Source organism: Bombina bombina, chromosome 2 (assembly GCF_027579735.1).
Source record: "Bombina bombina isolate aBomBom1 chromosome 2, aBomBom1.pri, whole genome shotgun sequence".
NCBI lineage: Eukaryota > Metazoa > Chordata > Amphibia > Anura > Bombinatoridae > Bombina > Bombina bombina.
In genome coordinates this window covers 619154031-619180094 of record NC_069500.1, presented here as the reverse complement: position 1 = coordinate 619180094, position 26064 = coordinate 619154031, and positions in this window count along the sequence as shown.

Below are 26064 nucleotides of genomic sequence, written 5' to 3'. Positions count from 1 at the left end.
TTAGGTTTATTTAAGGGGGGTTTGGGTTAGATTAGGGGTATGTGGGTGGTGGGTTGTAATGTTGGGGGGGTATTGTATGTTTTATTTTACAGGCAAAAGAGCAGAATTCTTTGGGGCATGCCCCGCAAAAGGCCCTTTTAAGGGTTGGTAAGGTAAAAGAGCTTTTCTATTTTTATTTTAGAATAGGGTAGCGCATTTTTTTATTTTGGTGGGCTTTGTTATTTTATTAGGGGGCTTAGAGTAGGTGTAATTAGCTTAAAATTGTTGTAATATTTTTATAATGTTTGTAAATAATTTTTTTATTTTTTGTACTTTAGTTTATTTAATTGTATTTATTTGTAGGTATTTTATGTAATTAATTTATTGATAGTGTAGTGTTAGGTTTAATTGTAGATAATTGTAGGTATTTTATTTAATTAATTTATTGATAGTGTAGTGTTAGGCTTAATTGTAACTTAGGTTAGGATTTATTTTACAGGTAATTTTGTAATTATTTTAACTAGGTAGCTATTAAATAGTTATTAACTATTTAATAGCTATTGTACCTGGTAAAATAAATACAAAGTTACCTGTAAAATAAATATTAATCCTAAAATAGCTACAATATAATTATAATTTATATTGTAGCTATATTAGGGTTTATTTTACAGGTAAGTATTTAGCTTTAAATAGGAATAATTTATTTAATAAGAGTTAATTTATTTAGTTAGATTTAAATTATATTTAACTTAGGGGGTGTTAGTGTTAGGGTTAGACTTAGCTTTAGGGGTTAATAAATTTATTAGAGTAGCGGTGAGGTCAGGTCGGCAGATTAGGGGTTAATACTTGAAGTTAGGTGTCAGCGATGTTAGGGAGGGCAGATTAGGGGTTAATACTATTTATTATAGGGTTATTGAGGCGGGAGTGAGGCGGATTAGGGGTTAATAACTTTATTATAGTAGCGGTGAGGTCCGGTCGGCAGATTAGGGTTTAATAATTGTAGGTAGGTGGCGGCGACGTTGGGGGCGGCAGATTAGGGGTTAATAAATATAATATAGGGGTCGGCAGTGTTAGGGGCAGCAGATTAGGGGTACATAGGGATAATGTAGGTTGCGGCGGTGTGCGGTTGGCAGATTAGGGGTTAAAAAATTTTATTAGAGTGGCGGCGATGTGGGGGGGACCTCGGTTTAGGGTACATAGGTAGTTTATGGGTGTTAGTGTACTTTAGAGCACAGTAGTTAAGAGCTTTATGAACCGGCATTAGCCCAGAAAGCTCTTAACTCCTGGCTTTTCTCTGCGGCTGGAGTCTTGTCGTTAGATTTCTAACGCTCACTTCAGCCAAGACTCTAAATACCGGCGTTAGAAAGATCCCATTGAAAAGATAGGATACGCAAATGGCGTAGGGAGATCTGCGGTATGGAAAAGCCGTGGCTGGAAAGTGAGCGTTAGACCCTTTCCTGACTGACTCTAAATACCAGCGGGCGGCCAAAACCAGCGTTAGGAGCCCCTAACGCTGGTTTTGACAGCTAACGCAGAACTCTAAATCTAGGTGTTAGTGAGTTCCCACACTTTTTTTTGTAGGGACTTGACCCCTGCTTGTAATATGTAAACTCATCCAACAGTTTGAATTGACACTGTGACGGATTACCGGCTATCCTGACTGGGTAGCTCCGTCAAGGATCCTTCCAACACCTGGAACCTGCCACTATTTAGCGGAGAAGAGTGATTATAGCAGTTCCCACCCAAATAACTAGATAGACTAGCATTCAGGTGAAACAAGAAGTACACTTTATTGGTAAAAACACACAACATTTGTACACAAACTAATCTTGATAAGAGCCTTATCATTTCCCCAAAACTCCTGCCATTCCTGCCGCACCAGACAGGCTGGCGCTTCCATAATGTCTAATGGCCCCCAGTGTCCAGTGGTACAGGGAGGGTGCATTCGGGGTGATCCCAGGGGAGCGGCGGCACTTCCAGGGTGTAGTTAAAAAGCCCTTGACCCCCAGTTACTTCAGTCCAAAAAGCGCCTTGATCCATGACTGGGGTCAGAGTTATGGGCTACCCAGTGTACACCGGGAAGACCTCTGGGAAATGGGTATTGAGGGGAGGTCCGAAACCCCCGGTTCTTAAGAGGGCTCACCCGTTGAAATCACCCCACCTCCAGTCCTCCCTGAGAGGTATAAATCCCCAAAAGAGCAGAGCTCTAGGACGAAGTGCCGCTGGAGTGACCTGAGGTAAAGGGGACCGTGAATCCGAGCTGCTGTGGCCGGCAGCTCCATGGGGCCAGACACCCGAAGGGTGGTCTGCTGAGTAGGGCTTGGAAACCCCGGTTCTATGGAGCTCACCTCTGGCAATTGGCCCACATCTTACCCTCCCCACGGGGTACCACTCCCCAAAAGAGTGGAGCTCAGGGGCAAAGGGCCTCTGAAGCGGCCGAGGTAAAGATCTCCGGAGGATGTTGGGTGCGGCGGCTGGCCGGTAGATCCAGGGGCCCGGCCGGAGAGGGATAGGTTGGTCAGAGACCAGCTCTTTCAAGATCAGGTTCACACACAAATTCTCACAAAAGTAAAGGTCTGGGGGATTGCGGTTGCTCTGAGGAGCCCAAAACCGCAATGAAACAAGAGGGGGTGAGGTGGTAGGAGTTAACCCTTGCAGCCCAGTATCCATGACAGCTCCCCCTTCCAGTTCGGCAGACTCGGCTAGATCTACACATGGGTCAGCCTGGGGCTGTCCAAGGAGCTTATGCCACTTCAGTCTGCCGGGAAAGTCCATCAGCGTTTCCATTGCTTTTTCCCGGCCTGTACTGGATGTCAAAGTTAAAGGGCTGCAGGTCTAAACTCCATTTCAGCAATCTTCCGTTGTCCCCAGAAACTCTGTTAAAGGGACAGTCTACACCAGAATTTTTATTGTTTTAAAAGATAGATAATCCCTTTATTACCCATTTCCCAGTTTTGCATAACCAACCCAGTTATAATAATATACTTTTAACCTCTGTGATTATCTTGTATCTAAGCCTCTGCAAACTGCCCTTTTTTTCAGTTCTTTTGACAGACTTGCAGTCTAGCCAATCAGTGCCTGCTCCCAGATTACTTCACGTGCATGAGCACAGTGTTATCTATATGAAATATGTGAACTAACACCCTCTAGTGGTGAAAAACTGTTAAAATGCAATCTGAAAGAGGTGGGCTTCAAGGTCTTAGAAATTAGCATATGAACCTCCTAGGTTAAGCTTTCAACTAAGAATACCAAGAGAACAAAGCAAAATTGGTGATAAAAGTAAATTGGAAATTACATGCTCTATCTGAATCATGAAAGTTTATTTTGGCCTAGACTGTCCCTTTAAGCCATACAAGGGGGTTGTGGTCTGTGAGAAGGGTGAAAGGTCTCCCACAGAGGTAGAGCTGCAGTTTCTTCAGGGCCCATACCACGGCCAGACACTCCTTCTCCATCGCCACGTAGCCTACCTCTCTGAGCAACAGCTTCCTACTGATGTACGCTACAGGGTGGTCTTGTCCTTCTTCATCCACCTGTCTTAACACTGCTCCCAACCCGAACATGGAGGCATCTGTGTGGACACAAAAACGTTGGGTGGGGTTAGGAGCAGCCAGGACAGGAGCAGAGATTAAGGCAGATTTAAGGTATTCTGGGGACCACAGGACATTTCACAGAAGTCGTTAACGGGTCACGTCGGTCAGGGGTTTGGTGAGGGCACTGTAATTATGGACAAATTTCCGGTAGTACCCTGCGGTTCCTAGGAAAGCCAGGACTTGGGTTTTGGTCTTGGGAGTGGGCCAGTTTGCCACTGCCCCAACCTTAGCCGGCTCTGGTCACTGCTTTCCGCAGCCCACTCAGTGGCCCAGGTACTGGACCTCCGAGCACCCTATGGTGCATTTGTTGGGCTTCAAGGTCAGCCCAGCAGCTCTGAGGCTGCCTAAAACGATGCCTAAGTGGACCAAATGGTCCTCCCAGGTGTAGCTATAGATGACAATGTCGTCCAGGTATGCGCAGGCATAGTCCTGGAGGCCATCCAGAAGGTGATTCACCATCCTTTGGAAGGTGGCTGGAGCATTCTTCATCCCAAACAGCATGACCTTGAACTGGTAGAGGCCCAAGGGGGTGATGAAGGCAGACTTGGGGATGGACTCAGGGTCTAAGGGGATCTGCCAGTATCCCTTGCAGAGGTTGAGGGTGGTCAGGAAGTGACCGTGGGTGATTCTGTTTAATAGGTCATCGACTCGGGGCATAGGGTAGGCATTAATTGTGGTTCTGTCATTGAGCTTATGGTAGTCGATGCAGAACTGGGTAGTCCCATCCTTCTTGGGTACCAGCACCACTGGGGAGGCCCAGGGACTGTTGGACGGTTCAAAAACACCTAGGTCCAACATTCCCCTGAGCTCACTGTGCATACTGTCCCTGACTGCGTCTGGGACCCTGTAGGCTACCTGTCATAGGGGGGCCTGTCCCGCGGTCTCCACTTGGTGTATGTCTGCTGTGGTGAACCCAGGGACAGTAGAGAACATATCTCATCTGTCTTCAAGAAGTCGCTGGACTTGCTCTCATTTTCCAGTCCTTAACTTCTCATCTAGGGGTATGTCAGCTACTCCTTGGGGGGTCTCATTTTTCCTGTGGAGCTCCGGAATGGGAAGACTCTCAGAGTCCTCCACTGCTGGAGCACAGATAGCTGCCACATCCTTGGTCCTTTCTAGGTATGCCTTCAACATGTTCACATGAATGGTCCGGCGGACTCGGCCATCTGAACCCCCGTTAAACCGCTCACATAGCCCATTAGTCTGGGGGTGATATGGAGCACTGTGCAGGGGTTTGATCCCGCATAGCCTCCACAACTGCCGGGTGATCTCCGCAGTGAACTGGGTTCTCTGGTGAATATCCGGAACATTGCATCTGCCACTGTCTTCGCTTGGATATTGGCCAGGGGGATTTCCTCCGGGTATCAGGTGGCATAGTCAACCACTGTAAGTATATACTTCTTCCCAGTGGAGCTAGGTCGGGGCAAAAGATCCAATTATATCTACTGCCACTCTACTGAAGGGCTTATCAATAATGGGAAGGGGATGCAGGGGAGCTTTAGTGTGATCTCCGTTCTTCCCTACCTTCTGACATACTAGTTTTACACTAGTCCTTAATGTCTGCTGTAATCCCTGACCAAAAGAAGGTCTGGGTCAGGTGGTGGTGGGTCCTGGACATTCCTAAATGTCCTATACGCAGTAGTTCAGACCGAAACTTCTGTACAACCAGCTGATGTTTGGGCACCGGCCCTTTTCTCCTCTTGGAATTCCAGTACAGGAGCCCTCACTCCCACTGGAAATGTTCCTCCCCAGGGCCCTGGGGGTCAGTACCTACTCGGTCTCAGTAAGGGGCTAAGGTCGGGTCACTCAAGGTCTCCTGGGCGAAGTCAGAGGGGGACGCCCAGGAGGGTTGGTCAGGGGGTAGGATTGGAGTTGGAGCGGAAGGTCGGGGCAAAGTAGTAGTCAGGGTGGAATGTCAGGGTAAGGTAGGAGTCGGGGCACAATGTCTCACCTGGGTCCCCAGATACGGTGCGGTGGCTTGTCACCTGGCCTGCTGGCGGGTGGTCACTGTGCAGGTATCCGGGGAGTTATTCCCCACAAAGGCTGAAGCAAGGTGGCCGAGGTCATTCCTCAACAAGACCTCGGCAGGTAGCTGTTTCATGATACCACCTCCACATCATGAGAGCTGGCACCTCCAGCCACCCGAACGGCAAGGGTCCTCCCTGTTCATCTGGAGGTGGGTGCCAGGTGGGGTTGGGTCAGGGAGGCTGTGGCTCCAGTGTCCCTTAATCCCTGGGCTGCCTGCCCATTGACCCAGACGTCCTATCGATTGTGCTGGTGGTTATCTTTGGTCACAAGGCTGACCTCATGTAGGACGCCAACATCTTCATCTGCCTAGTTGGCATAGTTGTCAGGACCTGCTGCATACAGGCAGTGGGCAGCGGCTGGATAGGTCCTGACGGGAGTGCTCACCCACTGGGCCAGTGAGGGGTTCCAAGGCTGCTGTGCTGGGGGGGTTTCTTGGCCGTGCCGGAAGTACCATCAGATGAGGCCGGGTTTCCCACACACATAGCACCCCCGGGAATTGCTGGCCAAGGCCAGGGAAACAGGGGTCAGCTGGGCCTGGGGTCGCCAAGGAGTCGCAGGGAGACGAGCCGGGGTTGAAGCAGAGCGGGTTGCTTGCTGGGGTTCTGGGGCAGCCTGGCGCTGGGCATCCACATACAGCTGGGGTGCGGTTGTAAAATTGTTCCAGTAACATGAGTTGGATAGTTTAGTCTTGGGTGGTTATGAGGCAGCCGGTGACCCAGGAATCCAAGTGCCTGGCTAACCGGTGAGCCCACTCTGTGTATGGCTGCCCCTCTTGTCTTTGCAGCTCTCTAAACTTCAGTCGGTGCGCCTCCGCAGTGAGTCCATAGCGGACAAGGATGTGCTCTCTCACCCGGTCATAGTTTGCTTGATATTCGGAGGGACTAGTATGGAAAGCCTACAGGGCCCTACCAGATAGCTTCAACAACAACAACAGGGCTATCAGAGTCATCTAAAGTAGCTAAAACCTCCTTTAACAATACACAAAGGTGTTCAAGTTTAAATCTGAAGGATACCACCTCAGTCTCAGAAGAAGGAATTATATTTTTATTATTATTATTAGCAGGTATTTGTAGAGCGCCAACAGGTTCCGAAGCTTGACTTTAGAGTAAACGTCTGCAGACCCGGATTTCAACCATAACGCCCTGTGGGCTAGGACAGCGAAACTAGATGTTTTAGCTTCTAGTCTAACAACCTGTAAAATGGCATCTGCAATAAAGGAATTGGCCAATTTAAGAGCTTTAATCCCACCTTGAATTTCATCCAAAGAAGTCTCTACTTGAAGAGAATCAGACAAGGCGTTGAACCAATAAGATGACGCACTAGTCACGGTAGCAATACACACCGCAGGTTGCCATTGGAGACCTTGATGAACATAAATCTTTTTCAAATAAGCCTCCAGCTTCTTGTCCATCAAATCCTTAAAAGAGCAGCTATCCTCAATAGGAATAGTGATTCTCTTAGCCAGAGTGGAAATGGCCCCTTCAACTTTGGGTACAGTATACCAAGGGTCTTTAATGGAGTCCTCGACAGGAAACTTTTTTAAAAATGGAAGACGGGGAAAAAGATACCCCTGGTTTCTCCCATTCCTGTGAGATAATCTCCCTAGCACGGTCCGGCACAGGAAAAACCTCCAAAGTGGAAGATTCATCAAAGAAACTATTAAGTTTACTAGATTTCTTCGGAGTGACAACGACAGGGGTATCAGAGTCATCTAAAGTGTCTAAAACCTCCTTTAACAATACACAAAGGTGTTTAAGCTTAAATCTGAAGGATACCACCTCAGTCTCAGAAGAAGGAATTATATTTTTATTTTTATTATTATCAGGTATTTGTAGAGCACCAACAGGTTCCGAAGCTTGACTTTAGAGGAAAAGTCTGCAGACCAGAATTTCAACCATAATGCCCTGCGGGCTAGGACAGCAAAACTAGATGTTTTAGCTTCTAATAAGCCTCCAGCTTCTTGTCCAACGGATCCTTAAAAGAGCAGCTATCCTCAATAGGAATAGTGGTTCTCTTAGCCAGAGTGGAAATGGCCCCTTTTAACTTTGGGTACAGTATACCAAGGGTCTTTAATGGAGTCCTCAACAGGAAACTTTTTTAAAAATGGAAAACGTAGAAAAAGACACCCCTGGTTTCTCCTATTCCTGTGAGATAATCTCCCTAGCACAGTCCAGCACAGGAAAAACATCCAAAGTGGAAGATTCATCAATGAAACTATTAAGTATACTAGATTTCTTAGGAGTGACAACGACAGGGGTATCGGAGTCATCTAAAGTAGATAAAACCTCCTTTAACAATACACAAAGGTGTTCAAGCTTAAATCAGAAGGATACCACCTCAGTCTCAGAAGAAGGAATTATACTGTCCGAATCTGAGATTTCACCCTCATAAAGTCCCAATGTATCTTCCTTATCAGACTTATGAGAAAGGGAAACTTGGGAAGCAGAACTGAGGACAGGCACCTTACTTTCTGAATTTCTAGATTTCCTCTTGCATTTTCCCTGTAATCTGGGAATGGCAGCTAATGCCGCAGATACCGCTGAAGATATCTGGGAAGCAGTTTCTGCTTTTATATAAACTCCACTAGGAGTTATAGAGGAACCGCAGGGCACTGCATGTGATGCCATTGAGGCTGAGGACGAAGCAGGAGAAAGCTGAGGTATTATTTTAACAGCATCATCCTGAGAGACATTAGGCTAAAAAATGTTACCTTTATTTTGCAAGGTTTTCTTGACACATAAAGAACAAAATTGCATAGGAGCTGCAATTTGTGCATCTAAACATAATAAGCATGAATTCATAAGAGCAGGCTCTTGCTCGATATCAGACATGTTGTGAAACAGTTAATAAAATTGTACAGATAAGTTTTAAAGATTTTAATATTCAATTAAAATAAGCTAAGGAAAAAGTACACTGTATCCCAACACTTTAAATAAATGTTATCCCAAATTAGGATCAATCCCCAGCTAAAATTATGTAAGAAAAAATGAAAGGGACACTCAACCAAAATTAAACTTTCATTATTCAGAGCATGCCATTTTAAACAACTTTCCAATTTACTTCCATTAACAAAATGTGCACAGTCTTTTTGAGTCACCAGCTGAGCATGTGCAAGAATAAGTGTGTATGTATTTGTGAATGGCTGATGGCTGTCACATGGTACGTGTATGCATTTGTGAATGGCTGATGGATATCACATGGTACAGGGGGAGTGGAAAAAGACATAACTTTTAAAATTGTCAGAAAAAAAATCTACTACTCATTTGAAGTTCAGACTAAGTGCTATTGCATTGTCTTTTTATCTTACATTTGTTGATTATGCAAATCTACTGTGTTGACTGGCCCTTTAAGAAAAAACATTTAATAAGCATCAAATAAACTTCTAAAATACCCCTCAGGCAACCCCACACCTCAATTACTGAGGTGCCTTACTGCTACTAATTACGAACGGATCAATCAGAAATGGAGAAAAACAACTTTTTCCTCAGAAACGTTATGAAGTAAAGCCGTTCATGTGACCGCAACTGCCGAGCTCAAATTACTGCTGCGACACAGAGAGGCACTAAAAATAACTTTCTGGTACCAGAAATAACCAGTTTTTCAAACCAGACAGTTAAAAATACTGCATTGTTTTATTTTAAAGCAAAGGGGAAATTAATAAGCTGCTGAAATAGTAAGCCTGTCAGCGCCCGCCCGTGCCTGGACCACGCCCTGCGCCTTGAACCCTGGTTCCTGCAACCAACACCGCTACAACGCCTGCACCCGCCACGCTCTAGCTCCGACAACCAATCACCAGGCTTAGAACACCTACACTTCAAGATCCTGGTCAACCCCAAGACCACCCTCCGCGGCACCCTCATCTACAGACCTCCCGAACCACGCCCCAACTTCTGCGACTCCATCACCGACCACATTGCACCCCACACCCTCGTCTCAATGTACTACATCCTCCTCTGTGACCTCAACAACCTAGACAACCCCAACGACCACAGCACAACCAACCTTCTGGAAAACCTTGGAGCAATCGGACTGAAGCAACTCTTCAACTCCCCAACCCACGTAACCGGATACAACCTCAACCCAATCTTCTCCGTTTGCAACCACGTCTCAGACAACCACATCACTAAACTCCATTGGACCGACCACCACTGCATACACTTCTCCTTCAATAAACCCACCAGACACCTTCGGCAGCACCACCCACCCCGCAGAAACTGGAACTACATCACCGAAGACCAGCTGTACTCCACCCAGAACAAGTCCCCCAAGTGACCTCCACAGACACCAATTAACTGACTGCGCCAACACCCTCGCCCCTCAAGAAACCGTCCAGCCCCCAACAAGGCCAGCTGGTTTACCCCGGCCCTCCATGACTCAAAACCACCAAGAAAACAACAATCCAAGACAGAATAAACGCCAATATCTACACCAAGGAGCTGTTCACAGTCATCAAAAAATTCTCCAAACCCAACAGCGACACTAACAACAACAACATCCCGCCCTCCCAGGACATCTGCGACAACCTCGCCACATACTTCCATCTCAAGATCGTTGACATCTACGACAACCTTGTGCCCCAGACCTCACCCACCACCGCCGACCCACCAACCTCCACGACACTGCACCCAAAAACACTTCCGCCTACCCTCCACGGACAATCTGGAGCCCCCTCACAACAGAGGACACCCTAAGGATCATGAGATCGATCCACTCCGGTACACCTTCAGATTAATGCCCACATCACATCTTCAACAAAGCGGGTGACACCTTCACCCCGAACTTCGCCGCACCATCAACTGTTCCATCGAGACCAGCAACTTCCAGGAAGACTGGAGGTGAAACCCCTGCTGAAGAAACCCACGGCAGACCCCAAGGACCCTAAGAACTTCCGCCCCATCTCACTACTCCCCTTTCTGGCCAAAGTCATTGAGAAGGCAATCAACACTCAACTTGTAGACCACATTGAAGCCAACCACACCTTGGACCCCTCCCAGTCCAATTTCAGGAACAACCACAGCACCAAGACCACCCTCCTCGCCACCACAGATGACATCCGCACCCTACTTGACCGAGGAGAGACCGCCACCCTCATCCTCCTGGACCTCTCAGCAGCATTCAATGCCGTCTCCCACCGCACCCACCTACACGACGCCGGCATCCACGACAAAGCCCTGGAATGGAACACATCGTTCCTCACTGGAAGAACCCAGAGAGTGCCGGTGAGGCACCACCCTTCACCTCCAAGCCCACAGAGATCAGTTGCAGTGTACCCCAAGGCTCTTCACTGAGCCCTACCCTCTTCAACATCTACAAGGCTCCCCTCACCGCCATCATCCGACAACACGACCTCAACATCGTCTCCTACGACCCAGCTGATCCTCTCACTCACCAGAAACCCCACCACCGCCATGAAAAACATCCACGAAGGGATGACAGCAGTCTCCGCCTGGATGAGAGACAGCTGCTTCAAGCTGAACACAAACAAGACCGAAGTCCTCCTCCTCGGACCCACCACATCTGCCTGGGATAACTCCTGGTGGCCCACAGCTCTTGGACACCTGCCTACCCCCACCAACCACGCACAAAACCTAGGCGTCATCCTGGACTCATCTCTCTCCTGGACTGACAAGTCAATGCCTTCTCCTCTTCATGCTTCCACATACTCCACCTGCTGCAAAGGATCTTCAAGTGGATCTCAACTGAGACCAGGAAGTGAGTTAGCCACACCCTCGTCAGCAGCCGACTGGACTACGGCAACACACTTTACGCCGGCTCCACCATCAAGCTCCAAAACAGACTCCAGCGCATCCAGAATGCCTCGGTCAGACTCATCCTCAACCTCCCCTCGCCAATGCCACATCATCAAACACCTGCAAGACCTGCACTGGCTATCCATCAACAAAAGGATCACGTTCAAGCTTCTCACCCACGCGTTCAAGGCCCTCCACAAAATTGGTCCCGAATATGTCTACCACCTCGTCACCTTCTACACCCCGCCAGACAGCTTTGATCGGCCGACCAATCCTTTGCCGTCATCCCTCTCATCAGGAAGACCACAGCGGGAGGCTGATCCTTCTCTCACCTGGCAGCCAAGACATGGAACACTCTCCCGCTGCACCTCAGACAAGCTACCTCCCTAACTAATTCAGAAAGGACCTCAAGACCTGACTCTTCAACTGAACTGCAGCAACCCCAAGCACCTTGAGACCCTTATGGGTGAGTAGCAGCGCTTTACAAAAACCCAATAGATAGATATATAGATATAAGATATATAGAAAATTCAGCCTTACTTTCAGTTTAAACTTGAATTGTTTTATCAAGTAAATATGTGTCAGAAAATAAAGCCTAATAAAAACATTTTACCCTTTCTTTTTAAAAGAGTTTAAATGTTAGTCTAACACATGCTACAGTGCCTGCTTCATGCCCCAGTTTAACCCATACAACAGGATTATCTATGCCCCAATAAAAAAGCTGTGTCTTTTAATTTGTTAAGTGCATGGTCTCCCCAACTGGAAGAAAAAGCACCTGCTCCGCTGTCCGGCATGTAGACAGTTACAAGATATGAGAAGACACAGTTCTTCACAGAGACCTTTGAAAAAGAAAGAACTGAGTAGCCAACTCTGGCTTTCTAAACCAGGGCAGCAATTGTTAGGAAAACGCAGTAAGTACCTATTTACAAGTTCCTAATTGCTATAAAGCCACCACTACCTGACTGCAAGAAATATGGCTATACCCCAAAACTTGCTTGTAGATGAAATCAAAGATTTTCTTCAGACACCTAAACTTCACACCTCCATGCACAGAAGGCAAAGAGAATGACTAGGAGTTGTGGGTAAGGGAGTGATACTTAGCAGTTTAACTGTGGTGCTCTTTGCCTCCTCCTGCTGGCCAGGAGTGATATTCCCAACAGTAATTACTCAAGCCGTGGGCTCACCATATCTTAGGAAATAAATCTCCTTTATATGTTTGACTTTAAACAAAAAAGAGGATGTCTCTGATTCATGATCAGGAAAAGACCCCTGAACATTAGAGAAAACCTTTCCCTCTGTGGGCTCAGCAACAGAAACATTAACCTGAGCAGGCTTAGAGCTAGTAGAGAGTAAATAATAAACTGACCTTTTATGCTTACTTAAAGGCAGCCAACATTTCAGATACTGTAATGTGAATCCTTAACTCCAGGAGCAAAATCTGATGAACTCCCCTGTAAGGAGAAAACAAAAGGAGCAGTAACACCTTTAGAAGAAAGAGCAGCATTAGATTAATCTTAATACACTAAAATATGTAAACGTCTTACATCAATTTGCTGGAGGTAATACCTCAGCTTGTATACAACAAACACATTTAACACTGGTAAGAAAGTGTTCAGAGGTTTATCTTCTAAAGGGTTTAGGGACAGATTTAGAAGGCTCCATAACAGCAGAAAACTACAAAAATAGTAATCTGCATAGAAAAGAAAGCATATAGTAATATCTCCAAAAAAAAGAGCTTATTGAATAAAGGGAAAATACTTACCCCCTCCAGAAGTGGAAATCCAGCTCCTCTTGATCCGACATTGGGCCCTCATTATCCTGGTTCCTGTTGCTGGGGGCCCATCTTCACGGTAGTGGAGGAGGACTTTGGGGGCCCATCTTCACAGCTGTGGAGGAGGACTTTGGTGGCCTCCTCTGACGCCACCACTCTGAAATCTTCTTCCATGTCAGGGCCCTCTTCATCCAGGCTCTAGATGCCGGGGGCCCATCTTTGCAGCTGTGGAGGAAGGGTTAGGTTGCCTCTTCCACCACCTCTCCCCCGCATCTTCTTTTCTTCGTCTCTCTTAGCTCCAATATACAGTATATAGTACCACCTAATTCCAATTGGATGATTTGAATCAGCCAATAGCAAGAACGTTTTTACATTTAAACTCTAATTATCCTTATCTATTGCATGATTAGAATTTAAATTTAAAAACATTCTTGCTATAGGTTGATTTAAATCAACCAATATGGATTGACTGATTTAAAATAAGACAATTGGAATTAAGTGGTACCGCTATATATTGTAGTTCCATGCTTCCGGAATTTCAGTGTGGCGGCGACCGCATGAAGAGGAGGGCTCATAGAAGAAGATTGTAGAGCAGAGGCAATGGAAGAGGTTGTCGAAGTCTGTCCCTGCAACTGCGAAGATTGGCCCCTGGCACCAGGAACCAAGACAAAGAGGGCCCGACATTGAAGGAGATTGTGGAGCACAGGCAGCAGAAGAGGCTGCCAAAGTCCGCCTCTGTGAAGATGGGCCAGAAACCATGATGAAGAGCGCCCCGACATTGATGAAGATTGTGGAACGGAGCCGGTGGAAGAGGCCGGCGTCGGTACAAGAGGAACTGGAATTCCTAACGGTGAGTACCATTTCTGGGGTAAGCTAGGGCTTTTTTTGTGTGGGATTTTTTTATTTTTAAGAATATGGGTTTTTACTTTCTTTTCTAGGCTAGGATTTTTTAGGTAGATGTTGTTATTTTGGGGGGTGGTGGGGGGTTAATAATTTTTTTAGAGGGCAACGAAAATTGCAAAAGCAGCTTCTCCTTAGGAACTAGTGCCGATATAGACAGGGCATCTGCCAATACCCCAAACGTAGTCAACAGCATAAATTTGTAGAATCTTTTAAAACGTTGCTTGAATATTATGCCAAGTTGTTAAATAAAGATTCTACAAATTTGTGCTCTGGACTATGATACCTTCTCTATTGCAGAAGGGGGGTTGTTATTGATTATTTTTGCAAAAGAGCTGATCACTTTAGGGCAATGCCCTACAAAAGGCCCTTTTAAGGGCTATTTTAAATTATTTTAGTGTTGGGGTTTAGGTTTTTTTTTTTTGCTTTGGGTAGGTTTTTTATTTTATGGGGCATGTAGTTTAGTGTTATGTATAATGTTGTTTTTTTATTTTGGATACTGTAGTTTATTATTTTTCGTAACTTAGTTTTTTAATTTTTTTTATTGAGGACAACACAAAAGATGCATTTACCACACAAGGTACAAACATGTCAAATATTTATATCATATCTGAATGTACTCAAAATGGTTCAGTCCTTGTTTTTTCATCCCCTTGAGTTAAATCGGTCACTCTTGGACCTGTGATAATGTGGTGATCCAAAGCTAGGGGTTAGCAATAAACATAATAAAGCATAAAGATATTAACACATAGGTAATTATGTAAATATGACAATTATAAGATGGTATAAACAGAAAAATGAAATATATGAAAATCAAAGGCTGAAACTGTGCTCACTACTCATATTGTTGTGTTGTAAGTAGCATATTAAAACATATATGTCCTGGTTTTGAAAAGGTGATACCTTGAGAGTTTGGAAGATTATGGGGATAAATCATGCACAGAGAGATGTGGTACTATGATATTGGGAGAGGAAAATTTCCAGACTTATGGGTTGTGCAATAAAAGTGGTCTGTAGATTAATGTCTCCGTTTATTGGCTAGGAGCCTTACGGGAAAGTTGTGCTTATATACTAAGTAATAGACGGTTTATGGGAAGTCCTTCTTATATTAGGAGATGTAGGGTGTTGGGAGAGGTGTATAAAGATTATTCTCAGCGGTAAGCAATACTCTGAAATTGGTAGGTTGATATGTTCCAATATTTTAATGCATTATGGTGTGGTGAAGATTACTGACCTTACGAAAATTACATCTGGGGGCCGAATTAGGTATTAAAAAATGACTTCCCAGGTTACATATGCAATGACCCTATTGTTTTGGTTTATAATGGCGTTTTATGATAAAGAGAGAGAAACTACATATGGGGTAAGCAAACAGGATACTCACTATGAGGCCTATTTATCATAGGTCTTGCGGACCTGATCTGACAGTGCGGATCAGGTCCACAAGACCTCGCTGAATGCGGAGAGCAATACGCTCTCCATATTCAGCATTGCACCAGCAGCTCACAAGACTATTACATGGCTTAAACATGGTGCACATAGATTTTTCACAAAAAATAAAAAGGAAGTTAGCTATATTATGTTGTGTATTTCATTTTTTTTTAATCAAGATTTTTTTTATTGAGGTGTTTCAGCAACATGTAATCGACAAATACAATACATATTTCGTAGAATTGTAACATGTATTCACTCATGACTTATCATTTATCTATACGAAATATAACTAACATCTCAGATACCACCTCACCCTCATTTACCATAAGGAGGGAGAGTCAGGGACATTTTATGTGAGTACAAAGTATTTAAATCATAAGTCACATTCACCTCTTTTACATTTAGTTTCCTATGTTGAGACAAAATAAACTTTATGCTAATTAAACAACCTTGAAAACCTATACTTCTTATAGAGTGATATTTTGTATTCAATAAAAGTGTATTCATTATCTAAGTCTTGGGAACACCCTATAACAATATTATAGGAGTAGCGGATAAACACTGCTTATGTGTTCACCTATTTAAGGGTGAACTCTATATAGAATTATTATTACCCCCCTTGAACTCACACTCACCTGTGGGGGGGGGGGGGGGAGGGAAATACAAATATAGGCGGTACAGAATAATTACTGACATTTCTCATGAGTGACATTGGGTAGGAATATTTTATACATATCAACTGGTCTATTACACCCTATGGCCTTCAGTATAAGCGTATACATGTGATCTCAGATATCATAAGCTCTAAAGCACCGCAGGGCTATTCAAGTCTAGCACAGTATCTATATATCCAAAATATGGTCTACGTGTAATCAAGCGACTAACAATGAAATCAACAGGACACAGGGAGGCAGTTTGATATAGCTACCTGTAATGTAACTGTAGATGAAACGCCCCTTAAGTGAATGGGGGGCTCAGTTTGCTTTAACTTATACGTTACGGTCTCCCCCTGCAGTAGAATTAATACATATGATTCTCTTTTAAGCCACCTCGGCCGCTGGCGGCTTCTTAAGTAAATTGCTAAAGGCCCACCATAGGTGAGAGACCATGATATCGTTAGTGCCACACAGGGTCAAAAGGAATGCTAATGTATAGCTATGAAGACCTATAAGAATCTATATTTACATCTGAATATCACCAGTCTTATTATTAAAGACATTAATATATCCTACCAGAGTATAAAGCTTACATTCTAATAGCGTAGACACTAATGCCTACCTTACATAACGAACATCCTCTATACGATAAACATCAAAATAAAACAATAAGAAAAATATCAGGCTCAATGAACATGTTTAACATAAAAGGAAAAAGAGACAGAAAAAAACCTGCAATTTGTGCATGTGAGGCGTAAAGCTAGACAATACTGGAGAATAGAGTTTTAAATGGACATTATCTTTTATGAACCATTATTTAGGGCTCTATAATATAGAATACCATCTAGGTACCTCTGTGTTAAGTGTCTCCTACATGTGCCACATAGGCAAGCAGAAATATATAACAACAGGAACTCTGTGAAGAGATACCCAGTGCTTGCTTTAAATATGGCTATTTTAGGTGTTTAACTAACTAACATAGAAAGTGGACAAGTGTTGATAATTCAGCCAAATCAGACAGGTCAGGGTGGCACTATTCATATGTGCTGATTTACACTTGACATAGATAAACTTCATACTATTAAGTCCATGCAAATTTGGATTATGTTATATGAATATGAATGCAAGAAATGGCATGGCACAATTCTCACTGCAGATGAGTGCACAGCTATATACACGGTCAAACTACAAACAGCATATAAACATTTCAAGCATGGCAGTTTTATGCTAGGAGTTCAGACATGAAAAAATAGCAAATTTCAAAGTTAAAGTATACACCTTTCTACAAACAATGTTAAACCCAGTTCATAAATGGTTAGCATGCTGGGTATTATATGTTGCAGGGAGTAGTCGCCATGACAGTTGCATGAAAAAAAAAGGCAAAACATCCCAATATACACAGATAGAGATTAAAAGTACAGTCCGGTAGTGTCAATTGAAAAATAAAAGAAATAAGATATAGAAAGTCACCCATATGTGTTGAACGCAAGTCATACAAGAGTCTACTACTTAGCTGCAGCAAAGCCTAACACAAAGCAGTGAAATTTGGGGACTGGCGGTAAGGGCAGCCATTATAGATTTACCCCACTCCAGTTTTAAGTCCCACCAGTACAAGCTTCTTCAAGGGGAGCACTCTCTGAAGCTTCGCTGTGTCCCACCTTGCTGCTCCTTTGCGGTCCATGTTGGGGAGAAATGTAACAAGGTTTCTAATGTGTACTGGTAGGGAATGCAGTTTAGAATGTGGCCTATCCTGCATAGGGTTCAGCAGATGCAGTGTCGAAGTGAAACCCCATATCTGGAGGCTCTGTGCACATAGCGGAAGATTTAAGTTAATTGAGTGCTCTAATAAAATTCTCACCGGACAGCCTGAGAAGTGCATGAGAGATTCAGGGTAAGTATGCAGAGGAGAAAATGGTCCCGGATCTGTCTCACATGCTCCCTGCGTGGGCGTGAGTATGACATACAGCGACCTTAGCTCCTTATCTGTCTCCGGTATGCATGTGATGTAGTTCGTTCTGGCAGCAGTTTCTATAGCTCCCAAGGCTAGTTCAGAGCAAAGGATCCATCTCCCTGCAGGGGGGCGCGACACCTTCGCTAATGGTAAGGCGTTATCAGGTTGCGGTATGTTGCTCTTTGAGCTAAAACTGTTGCCCGGCAAAGCCAGTAAAACTGTGCTCCTTTTCACTGCTATACTCGCCATTGAACTCGGAGGGTCTTCAGACGAAGAGGACCCTGTGTGACAACATAGCACTTTCTGCGTTGATGCTGTAGCTCTTACTTTAAGCTGGGGAGTCTCGCTGTGCTTGCTAGCATCTATTGTAGCGGCCATTTTAGGAGCTGAATTGACCTCTCTTCCACACTGACTTCTGATTGTATATAGCATGTCATGGAAGCAGTGGTCTAGCTTTTCCTCAAATTTGCAGAGTAAGGCTTGCATCTGTTCATAGAGATCTGCCATATTTAGGTGGATAGCCGTGTGCTTAGAATGAATTATGTCACAACTGCAGAGAAGGAATTCTTCCTACCTCGTGGTCATATCGGTCACTATAGATCCAAATCGTTATCATAGACGAAGAAGTCCTCCCCAAGTAATTTTAGGAAGACTCTTTCCTTCTTACACAGGTACTGGTTAGGAGTTTCAATAGACAACACCAGTTACACTTTATATTAGGTTAAATGTTTGTTGATATTGCAGGAGTCCCTGTGCTACACGTCCTGTCTCCTCTGTTGCTGGCTCCGCCCCCCTCGTGTATTTCATTTTTATCTCTATATCTATTAGTGCGACAAGTTTGGGGCAAAACTTTTCAACACATTTGTAGAAATATTGTCCCCTTGCTTTGTAATGAGAGACAAATGTATTTTTAATTTTTATCCCTATATCTAATAGTGCACCAAATGTGGAGCAATAATATTGTTTGATTTAGAAAGGGTATACAATTTTAATAGAGTTTCTAATTTACTTTTATTATGTAATCTACTTCAATCTCTTGCAGCATCAAACATAAGCTTTCTGTGTTTTCAGACTCCCATTGAGTTCTATGGTATCCGCATTCTCAAGGGTGGCGGATTGAAAACTAGGTATGCTGCGTTGGAATACATGCGAGCGTACCTGTTAAATGTTTCATAAATTGGGAAAAGTGTCAAATAGAGTCAAATATGAATTTGAAACATCTGTAATGACGCAAGCATCGATCTGAATCGGATTGAGATTGCAGGATCGTATTTTACGTAACAAATTTCAACATTTGCCTTGTCTTGACACTTTGATAACTACGACGGATCAATCTCACAACAAATACGACACAGAATTCAAGTGTATTTTCAGTTGACGCTTTGATAAATTGACCCCTGTGTGTGCTTGGATTAGGTGTACCACATATAGTTTAAGGTAGTTACTTAAATAAATATCTAACTGGATCATAAACATGAGAAAATAACTGCAACATCATTTAAAATTATAACTCTAACATGATCTTAGGAACATACAAATAACTGAGTGGTTGGTTATGGTTGCCCTAAGACAACTATGATCTAAATAAGTTATAAACACTCATACAACATGCATGTTTGGGCTTGTGATATATTCCTATTCCTTCTCTGGAATTTGTTCACCTCCATGAGAGTGAGAAGTTTGCTTCACTTTATGTGCCCTGCAAGATTGCTGAAGGAGTGTTATTTTAGCCGGTGCTTCTATGGGTCCTCTGGCAAATGCGACCCGGTTTAGAAATTTGGGGAGTCTCTTCCGTGTGTTTGCTAAAAGCCAATTCATTTCTATATCCTTGAGCCGTCTTTTGAAAGTATTCTCAATGTTCTTCTGCGTCATTGCTAGCTCTATTGCTCCTACCAGGTCCGCAAAGACAGGCCATTTCACTGCAGGTACGTTAGGAGTGGGGATGGTATAATCGCCAGTCTTTGTAGATCCTGCGTTGTGTGCAGCAGCATAATTTGGAGGGGTTTAATTTTGGTGGCAGATCCAAATTATATTTTACTTACTGACGACTGGGAGACTGCTGAAGAGGCAGTATGCCATGCTGATCCTCCTGCAAAGTCTCATTGGTAAGTGCGGCAGCACAGTCGGAGATTGCTGTAGTTTGAGACCTGGTTGAATCTGAGTATGGTTTCTGATCTGTTCTAAAAAGCTGTACCAGATGCTCATATGGCACATTGTCTATTAGAGCTTGCATGAGGTTGTCGAGATTCGCAAAGAGCATTTCTAGTCTTAGAAGTTGGTTCTTGTCCTCCATTCTCGTGGCTTCTAAATGTACGGAATAATAGTGTAATTTTACAGTTAGGCCTTCAAGCAAGCAGCAATGCTGCCAATTAGTGATCCTCCAGTTAGAGCTGAAAACTTCTGTAAACACTGAGGAGGAAGCTCCGCCTGTATTGAGCCGCCGGCTTTGGGCTATCTATGCACATGTAACACCTCAATAAAATTACCTCTGGGCTATCTATGTGCACGAAACACCTCAATAAAAGGACCTTTGGCCCATTTTAAACTAAGTGGTGCAATTGTACTTTACAGTGTTGGAGGGTTAGCAGAGACCCAGAAGCAACGTGCATACTACCGTTATAAGGACTGAAAGCCGAGTGCTGTGCTCACTATTGTGTGTCTTGGTTCTTCAATCTAGTGTACATGTCATAATCCAGTAGTGAGTATTGAGATGTTTCTTACTTGATTAATGCAGCTGGATAAATAGTTTTGTCAAATTTGCTTAAAACAATAATGTCGGTCGCATTCATGCATTGGATATTTGCAGAACATTTTATTCTTTCAAACAATTGGGATTACATTCAAATGTTACAATAGTAGAATATAACATTCATAACATACAACCCACATAGTGTAAATCATCATATTAATTGAATATTATATTTCATAGATCTATTTACTTACGGCTAGATTTAGAGTTCTGCATTAGCCGTCAAAAGCAGTGTTAAGGGGTCCTAACGCTGGTTTTGGCCGGCCGCTGGTATTTAGAGTCAGGCAGGAAAGGGTCTAACGCTCACTTTCAAGCCACGACTTTTCCATACCGCAGATCCCCTTACGTCAATTGCGTATCCTATTTTTTCAATGGGATCTGTCTAATGCTGGTATTTATAGTCTTGGCTGAAGTAAGCGGTAGAGCCTCTACCAACAAGACTCCAGCCGCAGAAAAAAGTCAGTAGTTAAGAGCTTTCTGGGCTAACGCCGGTTTATAAAGCTCTTAACTACTGTGCTATAAAGTACACTAACACCCATAAACTACCTATGTACCCCTAAACCAAGGCCCCCCCACATCGCCGCCACTATAGTAAATATTTTTAACCCCTAATCTGCCGACCGCACACCGCCGCCACCTAAATTATCCCTATGAACCCCTAAATCTGCTACCCCTAACATCGCCGACCCCTATATTATATTTATTAACCCCTAATCTGCCCCCCCCCAACGTTGCTGCTACCTTACCTACACTTATTAACCCCAAATCTGCCGACCGGACCTCGCCGCTACTCTAATAAAGTTATTAACCACTAAACCGCCGCACTCCCGCCTCGCAAACCCTATAATAAATAGTATTAACCCCTAATCTGCCCTCCCTAACATCGCCGCCACCTAACTTCAAGTATTAACCCCTAATCTGCTGACCGGACCTCGCCGCTACTATAATAAATGTATTAACCCCTAAAGCTAAGTCTAACCCTAACCCTAACACCCACCTAAATTAAATATAATTTTAATCTAACAAAATAAATTAAATATTATTAACTAAAGTATTCCTATTTAAATCTAAATAATTACCTGTAAAATAAACCCTAATATAGCTACAATATAACAAATAATTATATTGTAGCTATTTTAGGATTTATATTTATTTTACAGGCAACTTTGTATTTATTTAAACTAGGTACAATAGCTATTAAATAGTTATTTACTATTTAATAGCTACCTAGTTAAAATAATTACAAAATTACCTGTAAAATAAATCCTAACCTAAGTTACAATTAAATCTAACACTACACTATCAATAAATAAATTAAATCAATTAACTACAAGTACCTACAATTACCTACAATTAAATAAACTAAATTACAAAAAAACAAACACTAAATTACAAAAAATAAAAAAAGATTACAAGAATTTTAAGCTAATTACACCTACTCTAAGCCCCCTAATAACATAACAAAGCCCCCCAAAATAAAAAATTTCCCTACCCTAATCTAAATTAAAAAAGTTAACAGCTCTATTACCAGCCCTTAAAAGGGCTTTTTGCGGGGCATGCCCCAAAGAAATCAGCTCTTTTGCCTGTAAAAAAACCCACAATACCACCCCCCAACATTACAACCCACCACCCACATACCCCTACTCTAACCCAAACCCCCCTTAAATAAACCTAAAACTACCCCCCTGAAGATCTCCCTACCTTGATTCGTGTTCACCCAGCCGGGCACCGATGAACCAAAAGAGGACATCCGGAGCGGCAGAAGTCTTCATCCTATCTGGGCAGAAGAGGACATCCGGACCGGTAGACATCTTCATCCAAGCGGCATCTTCTATCTTCATCCATCCGGAGCAGAGCGGAGCCATCTTCATCCAGCCGATGCGGATCCATCCTTCTTCCACGACGCCTACTCGCCGAATGAAGGTTCCTTTAAATGACGTCATGCAAGATGGCGTCCCTCGAATTCCGATTGGCTGATAGGATTCTATCAGCCAATCGGAATTAAGGTAGGAAAAATCTGATTGGCTGATTGAATCAGCCAATCAGATTCAATCAGATTGAATCAATCAGATTGAGCTCGCATTCTATTGGCTGATCGGAACAGCCAATAGAATGCAAGCTCAGTCTGATTGGCTGATTGGATCAGCCAATCCGAATGAACTTGAATCTGATTGGCTGATTGAATCAGCCAATCAGATTTGTCCTACCTTAATTCCGATTGGCTGATAGAATCCTATCAGCCAATCGGAATTCGAGGGACGCCATCTTGGATGACGTCATTTAAAGGAACCTTCATTCGGCGAGTAGGCATCATGGAAGAAGGATGGATCCGCATCGGCTGGAAGAAGATGGCTCCGCTCCGCTCCGGATGGATGAAGATAGAAGATGCCGCTTGGATGAAGATGTCTACCGGTCCGGATGTCCGCTTCTGCCCAGATAGGATGAAGACTTCTGCCGCTCCGGATGTCCTCTTTTGGTCTATAGGTGCCCGGCTGGGTGAACACGACTCAAGGTAGGGAGATCTTCAGGGGGGTAGTGTTAGGTTTATTTAAGGGGGGTTTGGGTTAGAGTAGGAGTATGTGGGTGGTGGGTTGTAATGTTGGGGGGTGGTATTGTGTTTTTTTTACAGGCAAAAGAGCTGATTTCTTTGGGGCATGCCCCGCAAAAAGCCCTTTTAAGGGCTGGTAATAGAGCTGTTAACTTTTTTTTGAAATATCTTTTTATTGTTGTCTAAGAAAGCAATACACACATTCTTATCATTTACAATTTGTGCGGTTGCAGTCACATGTGATACAGGTTACAATATCCAACAGCAATTATGCATTGAACCTTACAGTACATACAAAATGATTCATAATAATATCAGTTGAGTGAGGATATGACAGTTTACTCTATCGTCCGCACTTTGAAATCTATAGCAAGTATTATTTTTCAGACCAATGTGATTACACTTCTCAGACGAACTCTTTTTTCAATACCTTTATCCTAGTTAAAACTCAATCTAAATCCTATCTAACCTAACTATAAACACAACATAACTAAACTTACTCCAAAGTTGCTGCTGCCGCTTCTGGGGCCCAGCGGTGGAAGAAAAAAAAAAAAAAAAAAAAAAAAAAAAGGAAAATTGGGGGAGGGGTGGAGAAAGGAGGGGGGAGGGGAGAAGGAAGAGTCATCTCACATATGTGCTAATTGTAACTTAGAATAAATGTGTCCATTCCCCGCTCAACTCCGCCTCCGTGAAGAGAACTGAGTCTTTAAATGGCATCAGGATTAGCCTTTGGATCTCTAGTTCAAAGGTAAGTATGAGTCTACGCCATTTACGTAGAAATAGGCCCAGCCTATTCTGAACATCCATCCTAACGTCCATTTGTTCAGTAAATATCTGTGATCTGAGTAGATTCCTAAAGCTCACAAAAGAAGGGCTTTTCCTTACCGTCCAATTTTTTAAGATACATTTTCTGGCTAACAATATTACTAGACTCAGTACAGCGTCTTGTTGTCTATGATGTGTGTCCCAATGTAGAAACAAAATAGTCTCTGGGTGGAGTGTGAGGTGTATCTGTAAGGACTGGTGAATCCAATATTGTATTTTACCCCAGTATTGTCTGACTGCCGGGCATTCCCACATATAGTGTAAGAGAGTAGGTGCCTCCATCGCACATCTCACGCACTTATTAGGGCGTGTATTTGCCCATTTGGCAAGTATTCTCGGAGTGAGATAGGCCTTATGAAGGAAGCGTATCTGGGATTCCCTGAACATGGCGGACAATGTAGCTGATTTAGTTTTTTCGAGACCTCCTCTCACATCCTCCCAGGCAATGTTGTCAATTCCCTCTCTAGCCCATCCTGCAAGCAGTGAGTCCCTCATGCTCTGCGCTCGCTGTTGTAGAAGAGTCTGATATATTTCAGATAAGGAAAACTTACCCATTTTATACAATGCCTGTGTGATGCGGAAGGGAGAGCCCTCCCAAAAATCCGGTGCGTTACGCAGGAGTGTATTGATATAATGGCGCACTTGTAGGAAGGCAAAGAAGTGTGTTCTTGGTATTCCAAACTCTCTTTGTAAGGTACCAAAATTTTTTACCTCCTTTGTGAGGGGGATTAATAATTGTTGGAGTGATCTCAGTCCCCTCCGTTCCCAGTCTAAGAAGGGTTGCGTTTCCGAACCTGCCGGGAAGTCCGGATTTTTGACAATAGGTAGGTAACTTGAAACATGGCAAGATTTCTTTAGAAATTTATGAGCCTGGTGCCAGGCCTTTAATGGTTCACTGAACAGCATATTCAGGCCCAGTGCCTTCACAGATTTCATGCTCGAAACATGGGGTAGGTACGCTAAGGAGATGTCTCCCAGAACCGCCTGTTCCAGCAAGGGTCGACAAAAGTGGTGTGTTCCCACCTGCCAGTCCAACACCAGTCGTATTAAAGCCGCCCAATTATACAATCTGAAGTCTGGCAAAGCCAGTCCTCCATTGAGAAAACCCATACTTAGTTTGTCCCTCGAGATTCGTGGCTTACCTCCCTTCCAAATGAAGCGAGTCGCTGCCGAATTAAGCATTTTGACATCCGATTTGCTTAGGAGCAGGGGGAGCATAAGAAGAGGATAGAGCAGGCGAGGGAGTATCAGCATTTTGAGGAGGTTGATCCTACCTGAGAGTGACAGGGGTAGCGAACTCCAACTATTCATCTGCGCCTGTAGTTTTGCACACACAGGTGTCAGATTATTGGCATACAATTTATTGGGGTTAGCAGAGATTTTAATGCCAAGATAGGTGATATCATGGATAGCCACTGAAAACGGGAAATCCCCGTCCGTACTCGCTTTCCTGAGAAGCCATAGGATCTCCGATTTATGCATATTAATTTTATAGCCAGATAACAGGCCAAAATCAGTGAGAGTCTTCAGGATACGCGGTATATGTGTGCGCGGGTTCTGGACAAACAGGAGCATATCATCCGCGTATAATGCCAGATGCTGTGGGTGTCCTGCCACATCTATGCCAGGGAAGATCTGCTTTAGCTTGATAGCCAGTGGTTCGAGGGCAACATTAAAGAGGAGGGGTGATAAGGGGCAGCCCTGTCTGGTTCCCCTTTGTAAGTAAATGTTCTCTGAAAATATGTTATTGACTAATATATTAGCAAAGGGGGTTCGGTATAGGTTTTTAATAAACGTCAAAAAAGGGCCAGAGAAGTGAGCCTTAGTCATGGTGTAGAAAAGGTGGTCCCACTCCACTCGGTCAAAGGCCTTCTCTGCGTCGA